Here is a 14,636-nt window from a genome sequence, read left to right on the forward strand (position 1 = left end):
ACATTCTACTCATCAGTGTATGAAATGTACTCTAAGATCGACCACATACTTGGCCGTGAATCAAACATAAGCACATTTTAAAAGATTGAAATTTTGCCATGTACCTTCTTGGACCACAGTAGTATAAAAAGAAATATCAATGCCAACAAGGTTCCCCCCAAACCCACAAAGACATGGACACTAAACAGCATTATGCTGAACAACTCCTGGGTCAATGAGGAAATCAAAACAGATTAAAAGATACCTGGAAACAAATGAAAATGAAGAAACATTTCACCAAAATCTCTGGGAGGTCGTGAAAGTTGTAGTAAGAGGGGAATTCATACCTATACAAATGCACATGAAGAAAATGGAAGGATCAAAAATTAACAATCTAACAAGCCACCTAAGGAAATGGAAAAGCAAGACCACCAAAATTCTAACTTCAGCAAAAGAATCCAGATCACCAAAATAAAAGCCCAAATCTAGGACATAGAAGACAAAAAGATGATACAAAAAAAAACAATGAAACAAAAAGCTGGTTCTTTGAAGGATAAACAAGATCGATGGTCCCCTAACTATACTGATCAAGAAAAAGAAAGAAAAAACCCAAATAAACACAATCAGAAACACAAAAGATGAAGTCACATCTGACCCTGAAGAAATGCAAAAGATCATTAGAGACTACTATATACATTTGTATGGAAAAAAACTTGAAAACCTTAAGGAAATGGAGGACTTTCTGACATTACACAATCGGTCTACGTTGAAACAAGAAGAAATCGAGACCCTAAATAGACCAATAACAATCAAGGAAATTGACTATGTAATAAGAAAACTACCTACAAAAAAAACCCTGGACGAGATGGCTTTCCAGGAGAATTCTACAAGACATTTAAGGAGGTGCTGATACCAATCCTACTGAAAGTATTCCAGGTGATTGAAAAAGATGGACCCATCCCCAAATCATTTTATGAAGCTAACATCACATTGATACCCAAGCCAGGTAAAGACCCAACAAAGAAAGAGAACTACAGACCAATATCTTTGATGAACATAGATGCTAAAATTCTCAACAAGATCCTAGCTAACCGGATTCAACAACACATCTCAAAAATCATCCATCATGACCAAGTCGGCTTCATCCCTGGGACACAAACCTGGTTCAACATTCATAAAACCATAAATTTAATTAAATACATCAACAGATATCAAAACAAAAACCATATTATCATATCATTAGATGCAGAACAAGCTTTTGATAAAATCCAGCACCCCTTCTTGATGAAAACCAGTGAACATCTAGGCAAATGTGAAATACACCTCAAAATAGTAAAAGTCATCTACAAGAAACCCACAGCCAGCATACTCCTAAACAGACGGAATATTGGAAACTTTTCCCTTGAAATCTGGAACAAGACAAGGATGCCCACTTTCACCCCTCCTGTTCAATATAGTATTGTAAGTCCTGGTTAGAGGAATCAGAGAAGAGAAGACAAGCAGGTGTATTAAAATAGGAAAAGAGAAAGTCAAGTTATCTCTCTTTCCTGATGACATGATTGTGTACCTTGAAAACTCAAGAGAATCTGTCAAAAAAAAAAAACCTTGCATTGAAAAAGTATTTCGGAAAATCTCAAGGTATAAAATAAGTGTGCAAAGGACAATCACATTTCTCTACACCAATAATAAACGAACATAAACCCAAATAAAAAGCACAATTTCCTTCAGAATAGACACACACACACAAAGAAAAACCTTGGCATCTTCCTAACCAGAAATGTGAAAGACCTTTACAATGAAAATTACAAAACACTGCTCAAAGAAATCAAAGATGACACAAATAAGTGGAAAAATATCCCATGCTCATGGATTGGAAGAATCAACATTGTGAAGATGTCCATCTTATCTAAGGCAATCTACAGATTTAATGCAATACCCATAAAATTATCAGCAACATTTCTCTCAGACCTAGAAAAAACAATACAGAAATTCATATGGAAACACAAATGACCAAGAATAGCCATAACAATCCTCAGCAAAAAAAACAAAGCAGGAAGTATCACATTACCAGACTTCAAACTTAACTATAAAGCTACAGTAATCAAAACAGCTTGGTATTGGTACTGGAACAGGCATATAGACCAATGGAATAGAATTGAAATTTCAGAAACAAAACCTCAATTTCTCAACCAACTCATCTTCAACAATGCCACCACCACCTACCACTGGGGAGAGGAGAACCTATTCAGTAAATAGTGCTGGGAAAACTGGCTGGCCATATGCAGAAGTTTCAAACAAGACCCCTATCTATCCCCATACACAAAAATTAACTCCAAATAGATCAGAGACCTAAATGTGAAACCTCAAGCCACAAAAACCTTAGAAAATGCAGAATACACCCTTATGGAAGTTGAAACTGGTATTCAATTCCTGAACAAAACCCGAAATGCACAGGCCATAAGAGATAAGATAGACAAGTGGGACCTCATTAAACTGACAAGCTTCTGCAAAGCCAAAGAAACCATCAAGAGAGCAGGGAGACATCCCACAGACAGGGAAAAAGTATTTGCCAACTCCATGTCTGACAAAAGCCTAACATCTTGGATATACAAGGAAATAAAATGTGCTGAAAAGAAAAAAAACAAACAACCCCATTATAAAGTGGCCAAAAGTTATGAACAGACACTTCTCAAAAGAAGACATCCAAGTGGCCAACAGACACATGAAGAAATGTTCAACCTCACTAATCATCAAGGAGATGCAAATTAAAACCACACTGAGAAACTACTCTAGTCAGAATGACAATTATCAATAATTGTTGAAATCTTCTGTATGTGGTCAGCCAGTTTTCCCAGCACCATTTGCTAAATAGGTTCTCCTCTCCCCAGTGGTAGGTGATGGAGGCTTTGTCGAAGATGAGTTGGTTATGGTGAAAAGGAAATACTGCTACACTGTTGATGGGAGTGTAAACTAGTGCAACCTCTGTGGAAACCAGTGTGGCGATTACTAAAAGCTCTAAACATCGACCTCTCATATGATCCCACAATCCTCCTATTGGAAATATACCCTGAAGAACTCAAATCACTCTATGAAGAAGATCTCTGCACACGTATGTTTATTGCAGCATTGTTCACAATAGCAAGAAGTTGGAACCAACCATGCTGTCCACCAAAAGAGGACTGAATTTTAAAAAGTGGTACATATACATGATGGAATATTACACAGCCGTAAAAAAGAACAAAATCATGAGTTTTGCAGCAACCTGGATGGAACTAGAGTCTATAATACTGAGTGATCTCTCACAGAAACAAAGATCTGAGTATCACATGTTCTCACTCATATAGTGGACCTTGAACATCTATCATAATACTGTAAGAAAAGGATCGACAGTGGTGGGAAACTATGGGGGGTAGGGAGGGGAAGGGAGGAATGAATAGTCAATATCTGTCTGGGGATGGGGAGAGACCCCTTATCAACAAGGATGCCTGAACAATGCATATCTGTATACCTAACCCTTAACTGTACCCCACAATTTCAAAATAAAAAAGATGTTTAAAAAATATGTAAAATTGAGCATCTTACCTCAGAACTTTTCAAACTAAAATTATGGGTAAAGTGATATACAGCAAATTGAAAAGTGAAACTATATATATATAAAAGAAAAGCTGAGACCTTGTGGCACGTTTTCCTATGATGAAGGAGAAGTGGCCCTGAACTAGCTAAGCATGTTTATTTTATAATCAAGCACAAGGAAAGCTGGAAGGGATTCAAGGTCTGTGAGGGAGCCATAACTGAATTATGTTGCCACCCTAAGGGTGAGCTGTTCTGCAGTTATCTTGTAGCTAAGGCTTTATCTGTACTATGAGCACCTGAATGTGTGGGCATCTGAGACAGCATTTCGTGTAGCAGGCTGCATCCCTCACAGTCTTCCTTTGGCTAGGATGCTGAGCTTCCAAGCAAGACCTTGCCTTTGAGCTTGGAACTATTAAGCGAGACTTTGGCATCACTTTGGCCTTTACTGAAGGCCTGCTACAGTGACAGTGCTTATCTGCTCCCCACATGATATCCGCTCCTGGCATCTCCTCCTTTTTTATTTTCTAAATGCAGGTGATGGACAGCTACAGTGGTGGCTCTGAATTGGCATTATAGGATTCCACATCTGACTGTCAAAAAACAAAGGAGAATTAAAGCAATTATGAAAGACTCAGAATAAACCAAGCAGAAGGTTTTAACATATGAAAGGGAATGAATACCTTGAGATCATTAAGAAGATTTTGGGCTATTTGGGCAGGTTGTAAGATAGAATATTTACTATTGTGGATGCCCAGAATATTGTGATGGAGCTTAAGCAGATCTATGCTGATGTTATTATGGTTCCATATGCCTTGGAGGTGTTTTTTAGCTAGGTCCCAATTCCAAAGGCTGTTATTATAAGAAACATAAGTAACATACCCAATTGTATGCCACATAGCATCACAGCCATTGTTTCATTTTTATGCTGTTTATTTGGTTTCCCAATCCAATGACTCCAGCCTCCTAGGCATTTAATTTTGTTTCTAGCTTTAAGCCTATGGATTCTTGTTGTTGTAGGGCCTTGAAGGTATTTTGAGCCAGAGCATTGACGAACTTGGCATTTTGGAAGGATTGAGACAGTAAGGCAGCAGTAGTCACTGCAGAAGCAATGTCCGAAATTAAGGTAACCAATCCAAAAATTATCAATCCAATGGCCCCATAAGGCCAGGAAGCAAGCTGGTGGTGTAATTCTTGAAGTACCTGTAGTCCTGCATTATCATACCAAGGGCCTGTTATGTTAGCAAGAATCATAATAAAGAGGGGCTGGTGTAAAAACAGGATGTCTTGTCCCACATTATAGCGGGTGATACAATTTGCAAGATTACAAGAGTTACACTGTAAAGAATAATGATTATCTACTGGGGTGATGTTAACAGAGCCTTTTAAAAGGACATAAGGAGGTCGGACACAGGCCCAGACCCCGTAGTAGGGGGTGATTTTAGAACAATTTCCTGGCAAATCAACCAAAGATTCACCGGTAAAGATAACAAAATCAGGGGAGGCAGTGAGTTGCCAGTTTCTTTTGGATGTCACCTTGGGAAGTAGTAAGGATGTTGCCAACAAAAGCCCCAGGGGAAATGAGTTAATGGTTAGGATGAAAGGGATTTAGTGTGTGACACCAATAATAGATTAAGAAGGGCGTTCCCATAAGGTTTAGGGCCATGGGCACAGGAGTGGCACATTCTATCCAATTGGGGAATTTTCCAAGCTCTATCCCTGTGCTATTAGGGTGAGCTTGGGAGACATTATAAGTAGAACTAGGGAATCCCCACTTAGATATAGCTTGTAGATATTTTATTATGTCCCAGGGTCCTGAAATGTTAGCTATTTGTGTAGCCACATAGGAGGTTTTATTTTCTTGACTCATTTTAAGACAGCTCAACTTAGGGGTATTAGAAAGGCAAATAGGAGGGCTATTACTAGCCACTATAAAGTTAAAATTTGTACTACAGTCAGCAGTAATATGTTTATCAGACTGTCTTCCCAATATACAGGTATTGCAGGTAAAGACAGGGACTGACCTACCTGCCCAAGTAGCGGGTTGGAGAATGGGAGCATCCACAAAATAAGTCCAATAAGGATTTCCCCTCATTTCACCAACCCTAACCCTAACCCTAACCCTAACCCTAACCTGAAACCTAACCCTACCCATCTGTTGAGCCGTTTGAGTCAGGCACTTCAATTGGCCCCACGTGGGTAGAGATGTCTTTTGGTAGTGGCCATAGGGCATCAGAGTCTCCATCTTGTCATTGGAGCACTCTCTGGTTACTTCTGTCTGGGCAGCTGCAGTGGGACTGGTTTCTTCAGTTTCTTGAATCTGATTTCCAATCTTTCTGTCGAGTCCATCAACATTCCAGATGACTGTCTCTGGAATTCAAATAGGCTTATAAACTCCATCTGGGAAAACACAAGCAAATCCTCTACCCACTTTAGCTCAGGATCAGGTCCCCTCCATTGATTACTTTGGAGGTCCTTCCATTTAACCAGATCCATAGGCTGTCCAGGATTAGAGGCTTGATGCCTATGCCTACCTGCAGTCATCTAGCCATTATCACAGTTCAAAAAATTAATTGCAAATAATGCATGATTTAATTGGTCATGGGGGGAACAACAATACCTGACTTGCCCTTTTTGCTTTGATATTTATCTTTTTAAAGTTTGGTTGGCATGCTCAGTAATGGCTTGTCCTTGAGCATTATAAGGAATTCCTGTAATATGAGTAATAGAATAAGATTGGCAGAAACGTGCAAAGGCAGCACTCATGAAAGCTGGGCCATTGTCACTTTTAATAGCGGCAGGCTTACCATGGAAAGCAAAGGCTGCCAAACAATGAGAGATTAACTGTTTAGTTTTTTCTCCCATGCAGGAAGTGATGAAAACAAAATGAGAAAAGGTATCTATAATTACATGGACCCATTGTAATTTACTAAAGGTTGGGACGTGGATAACAACCATTTGCCATAACATATTGGGTCTCAGTACTCGGGGGTTAGCTCCTGTGGGCTGCATGGGGAAATGAATAACACAGGACATTGGCATACAACTTGGCAGGTTTGTTCTCTAGTAAGGTGAAATTCTTTGAGGAGGCTTGGGGCATTTTGATGATGAATGGTATGAGAGGCTTGTGCAGTGGCATAAGAAGTTATAGGCTGTGCAGCCACTATCAAATGATTTATAGCTTGATTACCTAAAGCTAAGGGGCCAGGGAGTTCTGAATGGGCACGAATATGGCCCCCAAAACACAGAAATTGGCAAGCCCAAATTATCTGTTGTAGAGTACAGAACAAGTGAAAAACTGTTTCAGAGTTGGTGTGGCCAATTGTAGCTGTTTCAATTACCTGAGCAACACCCACTGTATAAGCACTGTCACTATAAATATTTAGTGGACTTTCAACAAAATATGTCAAGGCCAAAATGAGTGCCTGGATTTCCACTCTCTGGGCAGACGTGTTAGAGGTTTGTTGGACCAATCTATGTTAAGGATAATGATTATCAAGTAGGCCAGGGAAATTAGCAAGGGAAAGTTGCCAAGTGGTAGTGTTTTGCCATAGCCAAGATTGCTGGGTAGTCGTGTATGGAACGACAATGAGTTGAGTTTCCAAGTCCATTAACTGTTGCAAACGAAAATGACCTTTGGCAAATTTGAGCCACGAGATCATGAAAGGGAGATAATGATTTAGAGGGTGTATGGCTCAAATGTACCCACTCTAAAACTCCGTTTGGTTGCCATAATATCCCCATGGGTGTATGAGGGGTAGGAAGAACTAAAAGGTGAATAGGCATGGCAGGATTGACTCCAGTAAGTTGCTTCTACTTTTTGGAGGGCCAGAGCAGCTGCGTGCTAAAGTTGGTGTGGGGAGGTTGGTGAAGAGTCCCCATGGAGATTTTCAAACAGTGGCCCAAGCTCTTTAATGATGAGTCCAAGGGAACTATGGAGACAATTTATATCACCTAGAAGCTTTTGGAAATTGTGCAGGGTCACCTTTAACCTAAGCTGGTCACCCAAGGTTAAATTAACTAATTCTTTAAGGTTCAAGTCATCATCGGAGTCATGGACTCCTTGTTCTGTTTCAGACCCTCATTTGGCTCACACTTATTGTTAGGGGAGCCTCATGGGGCAGTGGCAAATCAGGTGGAGAGGGCGGTGGCCCGGATGGAGGTAGCTTATTTGCTATGGTATATAACAGTACCTGGGTGTCCTCTCACTGTGGGTCAAGGCAATCTCGGATTAAAGATCACAGAGTGAATGTAGGAATGGGAACCTTATCAGTGCCTTCTGCTATATAACACCACCTAAGCTGTTACCAACCTTATTTCAAGTATCCAGATTAACTGTCCCTTGAGCAGGGAACCAAGGGCATGTTTTCTGCACAAAGTTTGAAAATTCCTCCAACTGAAAACCTTTAACCAGGCATTCTCTTGCCCAAAGCACAGATTTTACACTTGGACATACAGACTACTCTCTTGGGAGCCACAATTATCAAAGTTTTACACCCAGCTGAAACTGAGTCCACTCCTTCTTTCCCTTATTTTTTGGTGCACCTCTCCTGGAGTGCCTGAGTTTAGGAGTTCTGTCGTACTCAGGTCCCTGTAAGGGTGCCAGATTTCTGGGGCCCATGTCGTTGTCTTAAGGGTCCCAAGAGTGAGCGGCGAGAGATTATGAAAGACACAGACACAAAGACATAAAGAAAAGCTGTGGCCAGATGGCACACTTTCCTCTGATGGAGGAGTAGTGGCCCCGAACTAGTTCTGCATGTTTATTCCTGGAAGGAATTCAAGGTCTGTGAGGGAGCCTTAACTGAATTATGTTGCTACCTAAAAGGTTAGCTGTTCTACAGTTATCTGGTAGCTAAGACTTTACCTCTACTATGTGCACCCAGATGTGTGGGCATCTGAGACACCCTTTTGTGTATCAGGCTGCAACCCTCACAGCCTGCCTTTGGCTGGGATGCAGAGCTTCAAAGTGAGAGCTTGCCTATGAGCTTGGAGCTCTTAAGTGAGCCTTTGTCATTGCTTAGGCCCTTACTCAAGGTCTGCAACCATGACAGTGTTCGTCTGCTCCCCACATCACATCCACTCTCGACAGTATGGGTTCTCTGGTGCAAAATTAGCTGGGACATCCAGCTGAAGACTTTCTGACATTTACTGCACCCATAGGATTTCTCTCCAAAGAGAGTTCTTTGATGCTTCATGAGGTCTGACTTTTGGGAAAAGGCTTTCCCACGGTCACCATAGTGCTTCTCTTCTGTTTGAATTTTCCAGTGTTTAATGAGTTTTTGAATTATTGCTGAATGCCTTCTCACACACATCATATGCACTATATTGCTCTCCAGTATGAATTTTCACATGCTCAGTATAACAAAAAAATTGTCATAACCATTAAATTCATCTTCTTTTCTTCCATTGCCTCTATTTTGAATAATGTATCCTAAATTAGGTTTCAGATGCTTTCCAAGTGTGTTGAATGTATGAGGACTTTGAGTTAAATAGACATGAAGTTTTGAGTTCAGATGAGACAATATATTCCCAAATGTATGATACCTGTGGTGACTCTTCATAGTTTCTAGGTTGTTTTTGTTTGCTTAACATCCATCAGTATGATCATTGACTTGCCAGGTATTTATAGAAAGGAGACCAATGAATCCATGGTGATCATGTAATAGAAGGGGCAGAATCTCATAGCAAAAGCCAAGGAGAGGAGAGCAAATGAAATGAAGGTAGAGAATGAAAATCTGAGACATCTATAAGAGGAAGAAGAATAAAAGTTAGAAAAAACTATAAGAGGTGTGGGATACACAAAATGATAAGGGAGGGAAATTTATGAATATTTGAGGGTATAAGAAAAGGAAGGCAGAACCATGGATTAAGGGATGGAGACATGGTAAAGCTAGTATACTAAAGCTAGCATACTGAAGATGCTGGGGAGAAACACTAACCAAAAAAGAAAGTTCAAAGAAAGGGATTTGATCAAAGAACATAAAAGAACACATCATCTTTCAAAAGTTAAGCAAAGCAAAGAAGTTCTAACATGAAGAAATTAAAAAGTGTAGGCAATATTAAGGTATGTGGGGATCTTACATCAACTGTTCTTCAATCAGAACTTAAGTCTTCATTGAGAGCTTATCACCTTCAAAAGATTTCTCCAAACAACATATCAGAGGTGCCTCCCATTTCTAACCAACTGAGATGTTACTGACATTTCTCCCATCCCGCTATATTTTATCTATTGATTTGTTTGTTTATTTATTTATTTATATTTGATTCAGAGTCTCATGCTGTTGACCAGCCTGGAGTGCAGTGATATGATCAAGGTTCACTACAGACTCCAACTCCGAGTCTCAGGTGATCCTTCTACCTCAGCCTCCCAAGTAGCTAGAACTACAGGCAGGTGTCAACATGTTGGCTATTTTAAAAATTTTTGTACAGATGAGGTCTTGCTCTGTTGCCCAGGGTAGACTTGAACTCCTGGGCTCAAGCATCCTCTCACTTCAGCCTCTCAAAGTACTGGGATTACAGATGTAAGCTGCTGCACCTGGCTAATGCTGTTTTTTTCACTTACCTGAATGTATCTGACTCTGGATTTCTTCCTCTATTATCTATGGTTTTCCTTGCTCCAACTGGAAGAATGCATCAGCTTTGGTAACTTGATACTGTATGTAAGAAAAATTTAGAGACCCATGTGCCCAAATTCATAGGCTTCAAGACCACTGAAAAATGGCGAGAATTGCCTTAATGGGAAGACTAATTAGTATTTTGGCTAAATAAAGGCCTTTCACTTAAGAGGTGAGAGAAAAACACTCTTTTAGAAACCAAAAAGATATTAAAATCTATGATGCATGAACTCAAGTTCAAAAAGTGAAGGGTTTGTGAGGCTCCACACAATTTAGCACTGAAAACAACTAAGGCAATTGGTCACCTACATTACCCAGAGAAGCTGTGCTCACCCACTAATACAAGGTTTCTGAAATTTTCCAAAATCAAGTCTTGGTACGTGTTCTTCTGAATAGGATCTAGTAGCTGCCACTCCTCCCAAGTTAATCCCAAAGCCACATTCTTGAATGAAAGTGAGCCATGTAATACAACATTCCTCCTTATTCCTACTCATTGGTTAATGTTATGCAGATGAAGGGCAATTTCTTTTTCTTTTTTAGTTGGAGTCTCACTCTGTCAACCACTCTGGAGTGTAGTGGCATGTTAATGGCCACCGCAGTCTCAATCTGCTGGGTTTTGGCAATATTTCCTCCTCAGCCTTCTACCACGTTCCTCCATGCAGAACCAGGATCAGCTAATTTTTTTATTTATTGTAGAAACAAGATCTCACCAAGTTGTCCAGGCTGGTCTTGAACCCCTGAGCTAAAGCAATCCTCTTGCCTCTGCCTCCCAAGTGCTGGGATTACAGACTTGAGTCACCACACTCAGCCTATATCTATTGCTAAGCAATGTCTAATGCCACATGTCTTGGGATTTATATCCATTGTTAAGTAACACATGACTGAGTTAGAGACAAGTTTGCGCCTCGATTTATTTACTACTTAGAAATTCATGAGCTATAATTTTTGTTCTAACTTGAAGCTATCTGTATAATCATATGATTCACAGATTTCCATTGCAATTTGGCTGTGGAGGTTATATTTAGCTTCATTTTTTAAAACTGAATTCTCACACTTAATTATGTAAGCTGTGTCTGGCAGAGAGTAGTCCTCATAAATACAAAACAAACATAATATTCTTTTAAATATAAGTATTACCAATCCTCCTCAAATCCACTGTAAAGCCAAATGAGAAATCTACATATAAATCTAAAACTCATTGGGTCTTGTACTTTTTCTGGCACTTTCAGTAAAAACAGCAACTCTGCTATTTGTTTGTTGTTGACTCTGGGGTCTTCTCTGAAGCTAGACTCTGATCAAGAATGAAGTGCTGATTTTGACTCTTTCCCTTCCTATTTGCATAGGAATTATTTTTTCAAAGGAAGTCAAGATCTGACAATTAAAGGAATTCACAGCTACAATTAACTGTGATGATGACAGATGCTCTGAGTAGTGTGAGTCCCTATATGCCTTTATGTTTTAGATACGCACTTATGTACATATATTTATCTAATGGCTAACTGTGCTGTCTTCAGGTGGTAGGTTAATATAATAATTTAATAAAAATGCAATAAATATTATCAGATGATTGGTTTTTCCATAAATACATAATTAATAAACAGTAAAAACTACCAATGAAGTCATCTTCATTAAATTATGAAATTTTGTCTAAACTAGAGAGTCAAAACAAAGCACTCATTTAGAAAAAGGCAGTTATAAAGAGAAGGGACAAAAAAGGCAAGAGAGAAAATGTTAAAAGCTGAAAGAATCCAGGGAAACATATAAAAAGTAGAATATTATTTGTTAACCTGTGCCAGGTACCTACTATATAGTGCTAGGTACTTTTACTCTATCAGTAGTTATTATTAATTTTGTAAGTAAATGGAAAACAAACCTCAGAGAGGTTAAGAAACTTTTCTAAGTTTACACAATAAATACAAAATCCAGATAAAAACCTGGCTCTGCTCAAATCCAAAGTCCATATTCTTTCCTCTGAGTCAAACTTTCCTGCAAGTGTTCTGATTGCTTACCTAGAAACCTGCAAGAATCAATGAAAGCATATTAGTAATAATAAGAGTTCAGTATGGAAACAAAAGAGAAAATATTTTTTAAAGTTGCTGCTTTTCTATCTGCCCAAAACTAAAAATAATAAAAAGTTCAAGTTTTAAAAAAAGCCAATTGCTGTAGTAGCAAAAGTATATATAATCTGGGAATAAACATAACACACAATGTCCAGACCCATGTGAATATTTTATTATGTCTTGTCTATCCAAATTATTGCAAAGATTTATCATAATCTCAGTGAATATTTTGTGGCAAACCACATATATAGAACTATGCAAATGTCCACAAGAATTTGTACCAAAAATCAATAATGGTGGAACAATTTTATCACATAAGATTGAAGTTTCTTAAAAAAGCAAATTGTAAACTATGTATTCAGTGTATTCACATCTTTATAATAAAAAAAACATACAAATATGGAAAAGAAACTAAAATAATTGTTTAACCATGTGAGGCTGAGTGCAGTGTCTCACACCTATAATCCTAGCACTTTGGGAGGCCAAGGTAAGAAGACTGCCTGAGTCCATGGATTTGAGACCAGTCTGGGGAACTTGGCAAGATGTCATCTCAACAATAAATCAAAAAATAGGCCAGGCGCAGTGGCTCAAACTGTAATCCCCAGCACTTTGGGAGGCTGAAGCAAGAGGATTGCCTGAGCCTGGAGGTCCAAGAGTAGCCTGGGCAACTTGGTGATACCTCAACTCTACAATAAATCATAAAAAATTAGCAGGGCATTGTGGTGTGCATCTGTAGTTCCATCTACTTGGAAGACAGAGGTCGAAGGATCACCTAAGCCCAGCAGGTCGAGGCTGTTGTGACTGTAAGTGTACCAATGCACTCTAGCATTGTCAACAGAGATAGTCGCCAACTCAAATAAAAATATCAGCTGGGCGTAGTGACTCACACCTGTGGTTCCAGCTACTTGGAAGCCTGAAGTGGAAGGATTGTTTGAGCCCAGCAAGTCAAGGCTACGGTCACCATGAAAATGCCACTGCAATCCAGCCTGGGTGACAGAGTGAGACTCTGACTCAAACAACAAAATAAAACAAAAAAACCAATGCGTTTCTCTGGGTATCAATTTGGGGTATGGGGATGTTCTCTTATGTATTAGATGAACCTAAAAGAGAGGAGCTTAAAGCAGGCAGTAAGTTTGAAAACAAGAGGGCCAGATACCATGACTTTCATAATAAGCATTTCACTTTAGATTTGATTAGGCCTTGATAATTTCAAAGCACTTTTCATGCCAGGGAGTATGGCTCACACCTGTAATCCCAACACTTCGGGAGGTGGAAGAGAGAGGACTTCCTGAAGCCAGGGGTTGAGATCAGCCTGAACAAAATTGCAAGACCTTGCCTATACAATTTTAAAAAAAAGCTGGGAGTGATGGTGCATGCCTGTAGTTTCAGATACTTGGAAAACTGAGACAGAAGGATTGCCTGAGCCCAGCAGGTGGAGGCTGTGGTGGCCGTGAGCATGCTGCTGCACTCCAGCCTGCATTGCAGAATGAGACTCCCTCACAAAAAAAATCCAACAAACAAAAAGTCACTTTTCATTGTGGATACATTGAGAGTCAGGAGGAACTCAGAAGATAGGTACAATTGCAATGAAGGTTTTGAAGAAGCTCCTAACTTAACCTATGAGAAGTCATTGGACTTTAAAAATTTCAACGCCTTCCAAATCCCACGTCTTCTGAAGTTCCAACCCCTATACATCTCTTGGGTACCCATGCCTGCCCATGTCATACCAAAAAATACAGGTGCAAGACAACCCCATATCATTCTAGTGTTTAGTCCTACAGGTGAAACAACACCAACCTACCAAGATCCAAACATCTAGCCAATTGGAGACCACTGCCCTGCTTGAACTCTGCCTAAAACATACTTGAGTATGTGCAAAGTCACAACCAGCCAGGAATGCCTACAGTGGCATGTCTGATGAGGTAAGTTCTAAAACTGCAGTGTCTGTTGTGTTGGTTTAGATAAAAAGTTATACATTGTCTTGCAGGCAGTTGCCCTATATGCTGTAAATAGTCACACTTTATTGCAAAAGCGTTCTAAGATCACAAGAGAGAGTTTTCTTTGCACTGTCTGTACTTTGCCCTTGAAGGCTTACTCAACTACTTCATTTTGTATTAATAAAAGTCTGCTGGGTAAGAGACTCAGGGCCTTGGTTCCATGAAACAAAGCACCTCCTGGTCCCTCACTTTCTAACCTAAAACGTGTCTTGTGAATTATAGTTATACTGCGTTGTTCCTCTTTCAGGATCCTTTACCATCCTGCCATGCAGGATGCAGAAATGAAGAACTTTTTGACATTACACATCCTCCCCAGGTTGAAACTGAGAAAATTGAGTCCTTAAGTAGACCAATAACAACCCAGGAAATTGACTTCCCTATAAGAAAACTAGTTACAAAAAAAAAAAAAAAAAAAA

This window comes from Carlito syrichta, unplaced genomic scaffold, assembly GCF_000164805.1.
Source record: "Carlito syrichta isolate Samal-C Ts95f unplaced genomic scaffold, Tarsius_syrichta-2.0.1 Scaffold301727, whole genome shotgun sequence".
In the NCBI taxonomy this organism is placed as follows: Eukaryota; Metazoa; Chordata; class Mammalia; order Primates; family Tarsiidae; genus Carlito; species Carlito syrichta.